Consider the following 13,043-nt stretch of genomic DNA (forward strand, 5'->3'; position numbering starts at 1 on the left):
CATGGATGAAGCTAAATCCCTGCCCCTCTTTTCTCCTGTGAAGTTATCACTAATACTGTACTATATTCTTTTTAAATTTAATTTATGAAATATCATTGCAATTTGGAAGAACTTGCAGTGACTGGAGCTCAGCAAGAAGCAGAACTTTATGGCCCCTGACGAGAACAAACAGGACCAGAAAATCCTTCATGTTCTCCCAGCTAAGCATAGAAACAGCCATATTTTTTTTCTTTTAAATAATCTCAAGGAAAAGTTAGCGAAACATAAATTAGAACGACTGCTGCTGATTTATTTTTCTGAATAAAAAGGACATTCAGTAGCAGGTCATTTGTTTTTGTTTTCTTTCAGAGAGTAAATGGAAACATATTCTTACCTCACTTTTCTCACAAGTACAGTAGGTTTCCTAAGCTTGTGTCAAGGTTTTATTGCCAGGAAAAAGTGGTTGAATATTCAGCATTTGTAATGAGGGCATCATCAGACATGGAATACAGCTGTCAAGGCTGGTACATTAATTTTCTAGGCGAGGGGCTGATTTGGTTAATGATCTTTGAGTGTCGGCTTGCTGGACTGTTAATTATGAAGCATTTTTGCAACCATAACCTTCCTTTGCAGATAGTTTGTGAGAATGTGTATTTCTGAATAAGAAAATGCCAAGACCGGACGAACATGCTAAGAAACCATGACAGTTTAAGAGAGACAAGGGAGTTTTCTTTAAATACAAATTCTGAATGAGATTGACTCAACCAGATGAGACCGCAGGTCGGCTAAGTTTGGTTTCTGGTCGGTGCTAGTATCAACTCTTTCAAAGGAAATGTGTGTCAGAAGTTTTTCTGAGTACTAACAGAAGCACTGAACATTTGTCCCTCTGACAAATTACAAAGCCAGTATGATCAAGTGGATTAAAAATAGGACTGGAAACTCCTGAGTTCTTGTTCTGGCTCCGTCCTTGGCCCTTTTCTGTGACCTTAAGCAAATCATTTGAACTTCTCTGAGCCAGATTCATTGCTCCTGTAATTCTATTTGATATAGTAAATGAGGAAGTGTATGGCCCTATATATCTTAATTTTCTTATCTCTAAACGTGGGTGAATGCTTTTGGTATGTAATTATTACCCACGGGTTCTGAAATGTTTCAAATCTTTACAGTGCTTTGATGTTAGTGAGCCTATTTGTTGATACATGGGCTATCTGTGTAGTAAGAAGTTTTAGAAAAGTTTTACCTTTCATCCAAGAGTGGGTGGAAAAACATTGTATGTATATTATATATGTTCAATCTTGTTTTCAGCTTTCTTTTAAGTGTAAGAATTTGCCTATCATTTTTTGTCCAACAATTACCCATGTTCTGCTGAAAGACTTCGCATCTTTTAGAACTTTGTCTTCCACGTTAAAAAAGAACAAAAGGTTGGCCTGAATATTGAAAAGCCTTTAAGCAAGTTATTTGAGTGCAGCCACCTGGTTATCTCTATGGCTGTGCTCTATGGTGATAACAGCGATGGCCACAGTGCACTCCAAATGCACTGAGGCTTCACAGACACCTTGCCCAGCTCACTTTATTTGTTCCCAGCTCTCTTTTCAGCTGAGGAGAGTGTTGCTGTTGTCTGGAGCTAGAAGCATCTTGCTATCACTCGGCTGCTGCTTGTGATGCACCTGTGTGGTTGGGTGTATCTATAGCAATAAATCTAAAGCAAAGCCAGGAATGTGAGTCAGGATCAGGCCTGATAATGGTGACAGGGCTTCGCACAGCTTACTGGGCCATGTGGAGGTGTCAGCAATCCGTCCAGGCTGGGAAGGCAGCCCACGGGCACGGCCATGGCTGTGCCTCCACAGGCAATGTCTATATGGGAGCACACAGCACATTTGGTGTGTTAACAGGGCTCATATGCACGTACCTGGAAGGAACGGCCATTGGAAAGCTGTTGAGAAATGCCCTGAAGACTGTTGTTCAGAAACAAGCCCACTTCTGAAAATCTGTAATTATTTTTTAAAGGCCAGTGTTTCTAGTAAGTGTGCTTGGCAGCCCCATGTGGATGTGACTGCAGAAACCTCGTGGCATTCAGAGATGCTGGGGGTGTCAGAGCACGGCCTGGATGCCCTTGTGGGGAAACGTGTGGCGTGGTGAGAGGCAGCCTGGTGGGCTGGTTGTGGAGCTGGGCTTGGGCTCGCTCTCAGGCTTTGCAATTAATAGCTTGTATAAGAAGTCATTTTCTTTCTTTTATCTCTACGGTTTGCCTGCAGCAGGAAATATCTCAATATGCACTTGCATGGTACTTTGTACAATGAGGCTTTGATCTCAATTATACAATCTAGACAAAAGAAATAGTAATAACCCACAATTAGGCAGCTCAGTGCAGTATTGCTACAGTGATGGAGACCATTACTAAGCAATGCTTGTATTGTTAAACAGGGGTCTTTTTTTTTTGGTCTTGGAGCCCATGTCCACAGTGCTGTGTGATGCAAAAGCCATGGTACTGCATTTCATGCCCTAGAAATCAGAAGTGGAAAAGAGACCTATTAGGTCATTCATTTTGTTGGCTCTTGACAGAATTATCCCCAGTGCCATGCTCTCACCAGAGCCTGATCCTGTCTACTTTTAAATAATTCAAGTCATAGCACTTCTGCAACCTTCCACTTGGAAAAACTATTTCAGTGTCTAATAGACCTCCTGGGTAGGAAATTCAGACCCAGTTGAGTCCAGTAACTGCTTTTTGCGATTCCTTGAACCATCTGAAACAATTCCACTTCTATCTCTGGTGGCTTGTACAACTGAAATCCCCCCAGCTTGCTTAATAGAGCTCTTTGGTCACCATTTTAGCCCAACTCTTTTGTTATTTAAGCTTTTCTTGTGAATCTGCTCTTCTGAGCCCAGAGATCCCCCCTTCCCAGTCAGGAATCATCAGTCAAAACAGGACAGAGTGAGACTGCTCTGCGTTTACACTGAGCTCTTCTTGATACTTGACTGACTGTGTAAAAGGTCCTTAAAAATGAGTGAGTTGTGCTGTTACCCTAATAACAGTTCATAAAGGCACTATTTTCACAAAATACATCATTTCATCAGAAGTTCTGTGCATGCATCCTTACTTCCTGGATTCGTGTGTCTTCTCTCGTTTTCCTTTTTTTTTTTTTTTTTTCCTAGCATGCACATTCCCGTTCTTCACTGCCGTAAAGAAAACAGCAGTAGTCTGACAGCTAGGTCTTGACAGCACAGAAGCCAACAAATCACAATAGAAATGTTCAGTTTACTCCTGTCCCTTTCCTGTGGTTCATCAGTCGTGCTTCCTGTAGCCTGGCTCGCACGTGCTCGAAGCTGGCGGCAGGCATTGGCTTGGCGGTGCTGGGGCATTGGCAGGTGCTGCTGTCCCCTCTGGTGGCCGCTGATTCTACCCTGGGTGTTCCTGTGGTCCTTTGGAGGTGGGACATGGCTGTTGTATTTCTCAAATAGTCCTGTGGTGTGTAGGGGGTTGCACAAGTAAATGTTGCTGAACTCAGCCAGTAACCCAAAAAATTAATAAAGCAACCAGACCTGGAGCAAGTTACATGCCGGTAAACATCGAGGATAATAAGCTACATGCATTTCTCTCTGTTTGGTCAAAAGTTCATCTTCGTCTCTGTTCTGGGAAGTGCATGAAATGCTGATCCCAGGCACTTTCAGCTAAGGAAACCCTGCTCCTGTTCCTACTTGATGCATTTCTGTAGTCACTTCTAGACCATACTCATGGCGCCATGGTGCAGAAACTGCTTTGGAAATCCTGCAGTGGAGCCATGTGAGGATGGATAAATATCTTGGCCTGCATGGCGGCATGCTTTTGTCTCCCTCGTAAAACCATACATGCAATGAGGGTACACTGCCCTCAGCAGAGCATAACCACAGCAGAGCTGCCCAGCTGCTCATTCAGAACAGGCAGAGTGCTTGACAGAGGTGAGTTGTCTGTGGAGGAGAGAGCAAAATGGTATTCAGTATTTCGTAAGTAATGTGAGAGCTTCCTGGCCAGGGCTGCTTTTATAAAGCTCTTACAATATTGTTATCTTTGTAATTTTAGGTATAATGTAGTGAGGTGTGCTTCGGTGGAAAGCAGGGCATGGTTTTGAAATGCAGTTCTGGACCGGAGGCCCCAGAGGTTCAGTTCTTGGCCTTTCCGGAGGCTCTCTGTGAACACTTGAAAATGGCTTTTTTTTTTTTTTTCTCCCCACTTTCCTTCTCAGACTGGATGTGACTGAAGTGCCAATGCAGTGACGTCCTCATCGCACCTTGTGCCAGGCTGGTTCAGCACGTGGCGAGCCAGGGGCTGGAGGTATCCCTGCGGCATTTGCTTAATGCTGAACGAAGCATTACCCCAACACCTCCCACCACAAAAGGCTTGTATAGAAGAATATTGACTAGAAAAAGATGCTGACCTTTGGCATGCTGTCTTACAGCTCAATTATGAGAGTCCCACTTCCCATCAGAGCCAAGCAGCAACACAGCACGGCCCGTGTAGACGGACGAATGCACCAGGACCAGGTGATATTTCTGTCTTGAACATTTTGAATTGATTTCTCATGAATAATAACTGTAGCAAACCTTAAAATTACACAGCAAAATGTCTGTCTCTGCCAGTAGCCTAACTGTAAATTCCCCCAGAGACTCTGAAAAACCCACCTCTGTGCAAAAGGCATTTACAAAGACCTCTGCAACAATTAACCTCCAGTTAAAGCTTCTATGGCCAAATTCTGGTTTCCAATCAAGTGAAAGGAAGACGTTTCTTTAATTTTGTCAGGACGCGGATGTTGCCTACATAAGGTCTCGAGTTAGTGCTTTGCACTTTTGCCATGTGACCTTTGAAAAGTCACCTGCTAACCCACGGCCAGGTTAAGCAGTTAAAATACCAAGCTGTGCAGGCTCTTGAGCTACTGCAACCTCCGAGCAACACCCAGCGTGGGGGAGCAAAGGGGAGGAGGGCACGCTGAACCACTGGGAGCGCGCCGGTGAAGGTAGGCAGTTGGATGGCTGAACCCTGGACCCCAACGTGCACGTGAGTACGTGGAAAATGACAAGTTGGTGATTTTAGTTCAAAACTATGTGGACTTGGAAGCGATGTAATTTTCTTTCATGCATCTTTTATCTGAGAGTTGGCACGTATGTTGTGCATAGAAATGAAGAAGATGACTTGGGGCTCTCTTCTGTCGTCACTTACATGGTGTGTAACTCAATATTTTGTTTATTTATGGGAAAATTCTTTTCTGCAGCTCCACAAAGATTGTGTGAGAGCAAAGGAAGCAATGAGGAAGGAGAGGGCCAGCCCTCTCTGCCCCAAAGTGGGAGCACTAAAAAAATAAAACCTGGCGCACAGGCTGCAGCTGACTGAAAGCATCTTTCATTTGTGCATTAAAGCCAACGAATCCCTGGCCTCATCTCTCCCGGCTTACCCTCAGCATCAGCCAGTTTGCCAGAAAAGTATGGGCCATGGGAAAATAAACTATGTATATAGGAGTAACTCATATTTATCAAAAGGCAATTGCAATTAAAATGTCTCACCCATATCTGATTATCACAGCATGTCTCTCCCCTATCCCCTCTTTGGCTTCAAGTGGCCCCTTGTAAAAACAAGAAAAGCTTTCTGAAAATGTGAGTGGGTACAAGAGACAAAAGCCATCATTTTTGCTCTCCATTTATACACTGAAATGCAGTTGACAGTAGTCCCAAGCTCCGTGACTGCAGCATTTAGTGAGACTTAGATTATCTTGCTGTAACGCGTCCTTTCCCTCTGCAGCTGAGAGCGTCTCTGTCAGGTACATTCCTTGCATGGGGACAAGTTCTGCACGGAACACTTTAGAGCAGGAAAGTGTAGTTAAGGATGCCAAATTATTCCAGGTGGTTAAATTATATTTCTAGGCACAAGGCTGGGCTGGTTGATGGTCTTTGAGAGTCACTTTGCCAGACTAGTAATGACAGAGCAATTCCTGCTGCCTTTATGTCATTACATATACGGTTGTTGGAGGATTCAGATAAAACCTTAAGGGTATAAAATGCTTTGGCTTGGTGAAAAGGCTAATACGGACAAGTCACAAAATCTAAAAATGAGAAAGGAATATTGATTCTACAAAGAAAGGACAATATTTGCTTAACAAAAATACTGCCTAGAATTTTCTTGTCTGAAAGAAGCTTAGGGATTTTGATGTGATGGGCTCAAAACCATCAACAAAATCATGATCCAGCCAGAACAAGGACAGATGAGGCCACAATGTCAGTCCCAATCTGCTTGCCTTCACTTGTAGGACTATCACAAGCTACCAGCCATCAGAAAAACATTGTCAGACTCACTTCAGTATTTTATAAGAAACGAGTTTTCATTTCTAACCAGTCCAATCCTATAAACCTGGAGGGGAGGGGTTATTTGTTTAATGAAATAGCTAGCTTAACCAGGTGTCAGAACTCCCTGACACAGACTGAGTGCAAGCATCAGCCAACAGTAATTTCAGACGAATTGAACCATCCAAAGTATTTAGGCATTTTCACCCACAAATCTCCACCTTGCTGGCCTGTCCCATTGCAGTGACCATTTCTCCATTAGAATAAGGCTTGTTGAGATCATGAATGTGTGCTACTTTAATGCTGGCCACATATCTGGGATGCTGGCATTCTGGATAGCTAACTGTCCAGAAAAGTATCAAAAATAAAATGGCCTCAGGTTGTGCCAGGGGAGGTTTAGGTTGGAAATTAGGAGACATTTCTTCTCAGAAAGAGCAGTCAGACATTGGAACGCATTGCCCAGGGAGGTGGTGGAGTCACCGTCTCTGGGGTGTTCAAGGAAAGGTTGGACGTGCTGCTTAGGGACATGGTCTAGTGGGTGACATTGGTGGTAGGGGGATGGTTGGACCAGATGATCTTGAAGGTCTTTTCCAACCTTAACAATTCTATCATTCTATGATAGAATTTTTCTAAATAAAAATTCAAGTAACCTTGAAAAAAGATTGTGATTCTCTGCACCAGCTCTTTGTGCCCATAGGCCTTATTACTAGGTAGGCTCAAAAACCCTAAAAGGCAAATCCCCCTCAATACATTTGCCCCAACCTTCCACTAAACGAAGTTCAACCATTGAATTTTCCTAAGTATATTCCCAACTCTTCCTCCAATTCAGTGATCAACAGAAAAACCAAAATGCAGCTATTAGCAGGACAGCGCTGTGGCAGAATAAAGGAAGATACACACCAGCCAGTACTTCATCAGCTTCTTGTCCTAAGATTCACCCACCCTTCTTATTGTTCTAATTATTCCTCCAGATACTTAACAGAGATGAGTCAAAATCTCCAGTGTGTTTGAAGAATCAATAGCATAGTTGAAAGGACGTTGAGGTCATGTGTGTCTGTGTTTCATTTGATGCTTACTGCAGTTGTCATCTGACTGCTGTCTCCAGCAGCAAAGACAAGATGGGAAGTCCTGGATGCAGGGTTCGTCCTTGTTGGGAGGTGGAAAATCTCCACGCCCTCTTTCTGGACAAGCAGTGGAAACAAATATTAATACATGGCTGAAGTAGACATGATGTTTTAATTAAAGACAAAAATCTGACTTTATTACAATAAAGGGTGCATGATTTAGTGGCTTGTTATTGAGCAGCATGCTTGGGACCCAGTGCTGACTGCCTCTTTGCCACTGCGACACTGGAAAAGTTAGTCACAGGCTCTGTGCTTGACCTCTGCCACCTGTGCATTGAGATTACCGCTGTTTTGTAAGCCCCCAGTAATAAGGAGCCATCAGTAAAAGGCTTCAAACACGGAGCAGAAAGGGAATCTAGGCAAGGTTTGTAAAAAGAAAAAAAAATATTTCCAGGTGCAGAAAAAAAAGGTGTTTCTAAGTTATCATTTAACCTTCTAAAACACTTTATCAGCTTTTCTGATCACAGTATTTCTGCTGAATGCACCTGGATTAAAATGCAGTGCTGTAGGAAGTTCATCAGGATTGCCTCTTTCCTAGTGCCAAGCTGGATCTGCGAGCCCAAAATGCGTGAACGTTTGGTTAACAGCAGTCCTAACCGTACTGAGTCTCCCTCAGTTTTCAAGTATTTTGGTTGTTTTGCAACTATACAGCTGTGATGAAAAACAGAAGTGAGAACTGTCAGTGTATTTTATAGTGGAGTTGTTTGAAAGGATGGAGCGACCATGGGGCTGCGAATCGTTGACTCGGAAAATTGGCAGTGAGTAATTTGCCTGCCTGTAGTTTGGGGACAGTGCCGTCGAGCCCAGTTGGAAATCCCTCGTGTGCTACTTGGGAGTTCTTGTTATCTCAAAGGCATCTCTAGGGCGGCCAGGGGGGGTTATGTCTGGTTCAGGTGCCTGGGAACCACTTGTGGCAAGGGCGTTGAAAGGCAAGGGGAGGAGCAGGTGAGATCACAAAGGTGAATTATTGTTTCAAGGAAGCCAGAGTTGCTTGATGTGCGGGAGGATGCAAGGTACTTGCTGCAGATGCAAGACAGAGTAGAGGAGACTTTTTCCAAATTCTGTCCAGCGTTTTAGTCTCTACAATGACTCAAGAGTTGGCTCTGGATGCTCCCAATGGTCTCCAGTAAAGAGCCGACTTCATCAATGCCAAACCAGTACCTGTGCTTGAAAAGGCATTGCTCCATCAGCGTCGGTCTGCTGAGACCACAGTTTTTGCAGAAGAATATAGATTCTTCAGCTCCTGACTTAGAGTTTTTACACCACCACAGTACCCTCCCACAGTGTTTTTTAAATTGTTTATTTGAAAAAATACCTTTATACCAAGGAAAGGTCTATAAAGTAGATTGGAATCTAATTTAAGCATTGCAGAATTTTCTGAACAAGTTGATCTTGGCCTGCCTCACATTTATTTATTTGGATTATCAACTTGCGATCTTTTTATGGGATTAGACCTTTTAATACTAGTTTGGGGTAAGAAAAGAGCCTCAGAATCTCAGATACTGTCCCAAGGACAGGGACGCAACTTTGCGGTAACTTCAAACACTTTTTTCAAAGGGTCTGTGCTGATTCAGGGAAGTCAGAGGTCTGAGATGGGAGGTGGGGGCAATGTTACTGCAATGTTTGTTTGTTTGTTTGTTTGTTTTTCTGCTGCATGTCTTGCAATATTTCTTGTTTCTTCCATAAGCCAGGAGCAGTTGGTGCATTCAGGGTGGCTGAATGGGAAGGCGGGTGGTGGCTGCGAGGACAGGTTCCTGGGAGCACAAAGTTGGTGTGTTACACTTCCCCTCTGAAAAAATGGTTTCTGTCTCCACCTTGTGCTTCACAAAGGCTCCTCCATCATCCCGGTATTGCCCGCGTTTGCGGTGGGTGTGTGTTGTAAGTTTTGAGGAGTCCAAATCCCTGGCGGATGGACATGATTCCATTTGTTAACATGTTTTGGAGCCGTTGTGCTCTGGTTTGAAACCTGTGTGCTCGCACAGAGGATGCGTGCACCAGGGCAGCCGTGGAGAGCTTGGCTGTGGCGTGCTGAAGCCACGCGGCTGTCAGATGGGCACGGCGATGGGCATCTGCCAGTGCTGTAGGGCTGCCCTGGCACACGAAGCAGCGGCTCTGGGGCACCCAAGAGGGGCTGCTACCAGGAGCAGTGGCTGGGGAATGTCTGTGTGCTTGCTTCATCCAGGCTAGTGCAAAGCATGTGTAAATTGGGCTGCAAGGACAGGGAAGGCTTGGCCTGTGAGGCCATGGACCCCAACGGGACTGGTGCCAGCCAGAGCCAGCAGGTCACAAAAGCAGCGCCTTGTGCAGGCACAGCAGCACAGGTATAAATATATATCTAAATAAATGTGCTTATTACGTGTAAATCTATACAAATAGCCATGGCACGATGTGCGTGAGCAAGATGTGGGGTGTATTCTCGTGCTGTGAGCTGCTGCTGTGCCCAGCTGTGTGTGCTGGTTTTGGCTTTCTTACCCACCTGGCCCATCTCTCAGTGAGGAAAATGACAAAACCAGAGCCGTGTCTTGACTGGGAGGTTATTGTGAGTTATTGCCGCAAGGGGGAAAAAAAGCGGTAATAATTTACATGAATGCACGTATTTCTGTGTTTCTTTACTACCATTCTAAGCATTAAAAGATCTGGAAGGAAGATGGGCTGTTTATCAAAGATGGTTCTGAAATACAGTTGATCTGAGCATGCAGATAGCTCAGACTGTAAAACATTGGCAGGGACTACAGACTAAAGAGTGGCCCCCACCACCTGCCAACGTGGAAATAAGGTGGTTGCCCCCATGTGCCTGCGTCCTTCTGTGCCCCAGCCTCTTTGGATGCGAGCAGGGGCGAGCACCAAGGCATCCCATCACCGGTAGACCAAGCACAGGGCTCTGTCTGGCCGGTGTCTGCTGTAGGACTGCTGGCACCTTGATTTATTTGTAGAGGTTTTTTCTTGGCTGAGCTGATGCCAGTGTTGCAGGTCCATGCTGGGGCTGTGTTACCCACCTAGAGTGTCTGCTTGCTGCTCTTAAGGGCTGGAATGAATGTCTCCAGGCAGAAATGCAAGCTTATTATTTCTGAACCAGTATTCAAGATATCCAAGGTCTTTATTCCACTTGTTGCAAAAATCTTTCTGGAAATCACATTTCTTTCCCCCTGCTTTGTTTCCCCAGGAGTGTAGCTTGTGAGCAGGGCAGAGCAGCCCCTCTTTTGAGAGCCTTTGCCCTTAGGTGCCTGATGGAGAAGCTGGACGGGGGCGAGAAGAGGTCAGCTCAATAGCACAAGCGTTTATTTTCCTAAGAGAAGAGGTGATTTTGCATCTTTAATTTTTTTCCTAAGGAAACGCACTGCTTAGAGCCCTTTGGGAGGCCTTGGTGCCATGGTTGCTGCTGTATATTATTTATACATGTGCAAGTGAACCAAGGAAGGCTGTGGCTTGAGAGAGATGTTGAGCGTGGGGCTCTGGGAGTCCCTTTTAGCATCCTGAGAGGGAGAGCGCTGTCTGCGGTTGTTTCTGAGCTCTTCCCGTCCCCCGATCTGCACAGACAGGTTGGTGTCGGGATTTTCAGGTGCGTTCACTGAGGGGGGGAGCACCAGGCCTGGGTGTCAGCAGAGCTACGTCATCCTGGTGGCTGAGTGCTCAGCAGTGAATCAATTCACAACTGGGCCCAGGTGACAACTGCAACCGCCGAGCAGGTGGTTATTGTAGGAACTGTCTTGGTTTGTCAATAACCAGAAATTTCACATTGGATCTGAAAAAGCATATTAAAACTTGTGATTATCTGCTTCTGTTTTGATTCATTCATATTTTCCAGTGCAAATTACTCACAGAGGCTCACAGCGCTGGGGCAGGCAGCTACCTCGCTCCCTGGCTGCTGTCATGGGGTAATTCTGGTTCCTTAAATGATTTTCTGGCACGTGAACTCAAACTGCATGCGAACTGTCTTGGAAGGTGGTGGGCAGCAGGACGCCCGATGCGGGTGTTGCAGCGCCAAGGGGATGTAGTGCCTTGGGGTATTTCTTGGATAGTGCTTTTTTTCTTTTTTTTTTTTTCTTTTCTTTCCCTGTTTTTTTTTTTTTTTTTTTTTGCCTGATTTGTCTTGCAGCTGTGAGCACAGAGATCAGCTCCGAGCACGAACCGTGGGCCTTGCAGCTCTACAAAGGCTTTGCAAGAAGCAGCAGCTCCCAGGTAGACCTTCATTAGTCAGCCTGCTTTCTTGTTAGGCAATGGAATAATACAGACACTTAGCCTGTCTGCCTTCTAGAGCTTCTTTTATTTATACACAAATCCATGAAAACCTAAACTTCTCATTTTTTCAGTTGCAAATGAGCATTTCAGAGCAAACACCAGACTCTTTGATCTGGAAGTGCTGCTGGTATGTTGCATGGGAGCTCTAGGTTAGCTGCATCGTGCTTGCATTTTTTTGGCGAGGGCGAGTCCCCTGTCCCATGAGCGTTGGGATGGGCACTGTAGGGTGCTGTGGGGTCCTCGCCTGTCTGACCCCAGGGGGATGCAGGAGCTCAGGGCTGGCCGGTGCCCAGCAAGATGCAGCTCTGGCCTCGCAGCCCCGGCCAGGAACAAAAGCGAGCCCCTGGCCTCGCTGCCAGCCCTGGCTTGCTCCTGCAGCTCCGGCAAGCGTGCATGGGGCAAGACCAGGCAGGTGAGGTGTCCTAATTACAGTGGAGAGAAAGTGCTGCACAGAAAGCGAGGTGTGTTAATGGGATCGGTTGTCTTTCTGAAAAAGTGCCTCTGCAGCGAGTGCTCCCGAGCACTCAGTAAGAAGCCGCAGCGGTGTGGACACCCGGACTCACGGGGGAAAAGCCGGAGGGAGCTCTCAGAGCCCTGTCCCAAAGGGCTGCTCAGCCCAGCTCCTCCTGTGCCAAAGCAGATTTGGACACGCTGATGCCTGTGGGATTCCCCTTTCCCACAGCCTGGGAGGTTCACAGCAAAACCAAAAGCTCCTGGTCTTATTTACTTACTTACTTAGTCATTTATTTCACTGATTTATTTTATTTTGGGGGTATTTGGCGGGGGGGGGGTGAGTTTAGAAGCTGTTTGGGAATACTTGCAAAAAAGCCGTAACTGGGCTCTGCATTTGTGACTCGGAGGGCACTCACAGAGAGCAGAGTGAGCATTGAGTAGCAGCTGGTGGGAAGTTGTAACGCTCATCAAAACTTCTGTGATAAATAGCATTACTTGGATTTTTAAGCTAATTTGTCTGCTGTTCGCTGTTTACTCAGGAATCTGGTTTAAAACCCTATGTGGTAATATAATTGACTGAAGAACCATAATGTAACCAGAAAATGAATCAGAAGGAATTATTTTACAAACCCACCACTTAACTGTGAGCCAATGGCAGCCCGCAGTGGCCCTTTTCATGTGCTTATCTTCATTATGACATTAGAGATAATCTGCCTCTGCCAGGCTTTTCCTAACCCCAAATTCACAAACATCCTCTCTTTTTTCCTCTTTTCTTAGGAGAAACATAGCTTTCTGCTAGTATCTCAGCTGATATAGTAGAAAAAGTAAATAGAATAACGCCAATGGATAAGTAAAGGTCTGAATAACTTTACTGAAAGCCCATAGTCGTGAGCACACTTTGCCTTTTTAATTGAACACCAAAAACTGATGGGTGCTCTGCTT

The 13,043-nt window shown here is 45.3% G+C and overlaps 1 long non-coding RNA gene across 1 annotated transcript in view; it reads left to right on the forward strand.

Moving 5' to 3' along the window:
- Window positions 1-13,043, forward strand: part of LOC121077873 — a 251,161-nt gene that overhangs the window by 157,855 nt on the left and 80,263 nt on the right. The window contains exons 3-4 of the long non-coding RNA XR_005824342.1: window positions 4,413-4,497; window positions 4,754-5,012. This is a non-coding gene — a long non-coding RNA (uncharacterized LOC121077873). The remainder of the gene's footprint in view (window positions 1-4,412; window positions 4,498-4,753; window positions 5,013-13,043) is intronic.

The sequence above is a fragment of the Cygnus olor genome, chromosome 14 (assembly GCF_009769625.2).
Source record: "Cygnus olor isolate bCygOlo1 chromosome 14, bCygOlo1.pri.v2, whole genome shotgun sequence".
NCBI classification, from domain to species: Eukaryota; Metazoa; Chordata; class Aves; order Anseriformes; family Anatidae; genus Cygnus; species Cygnus olor.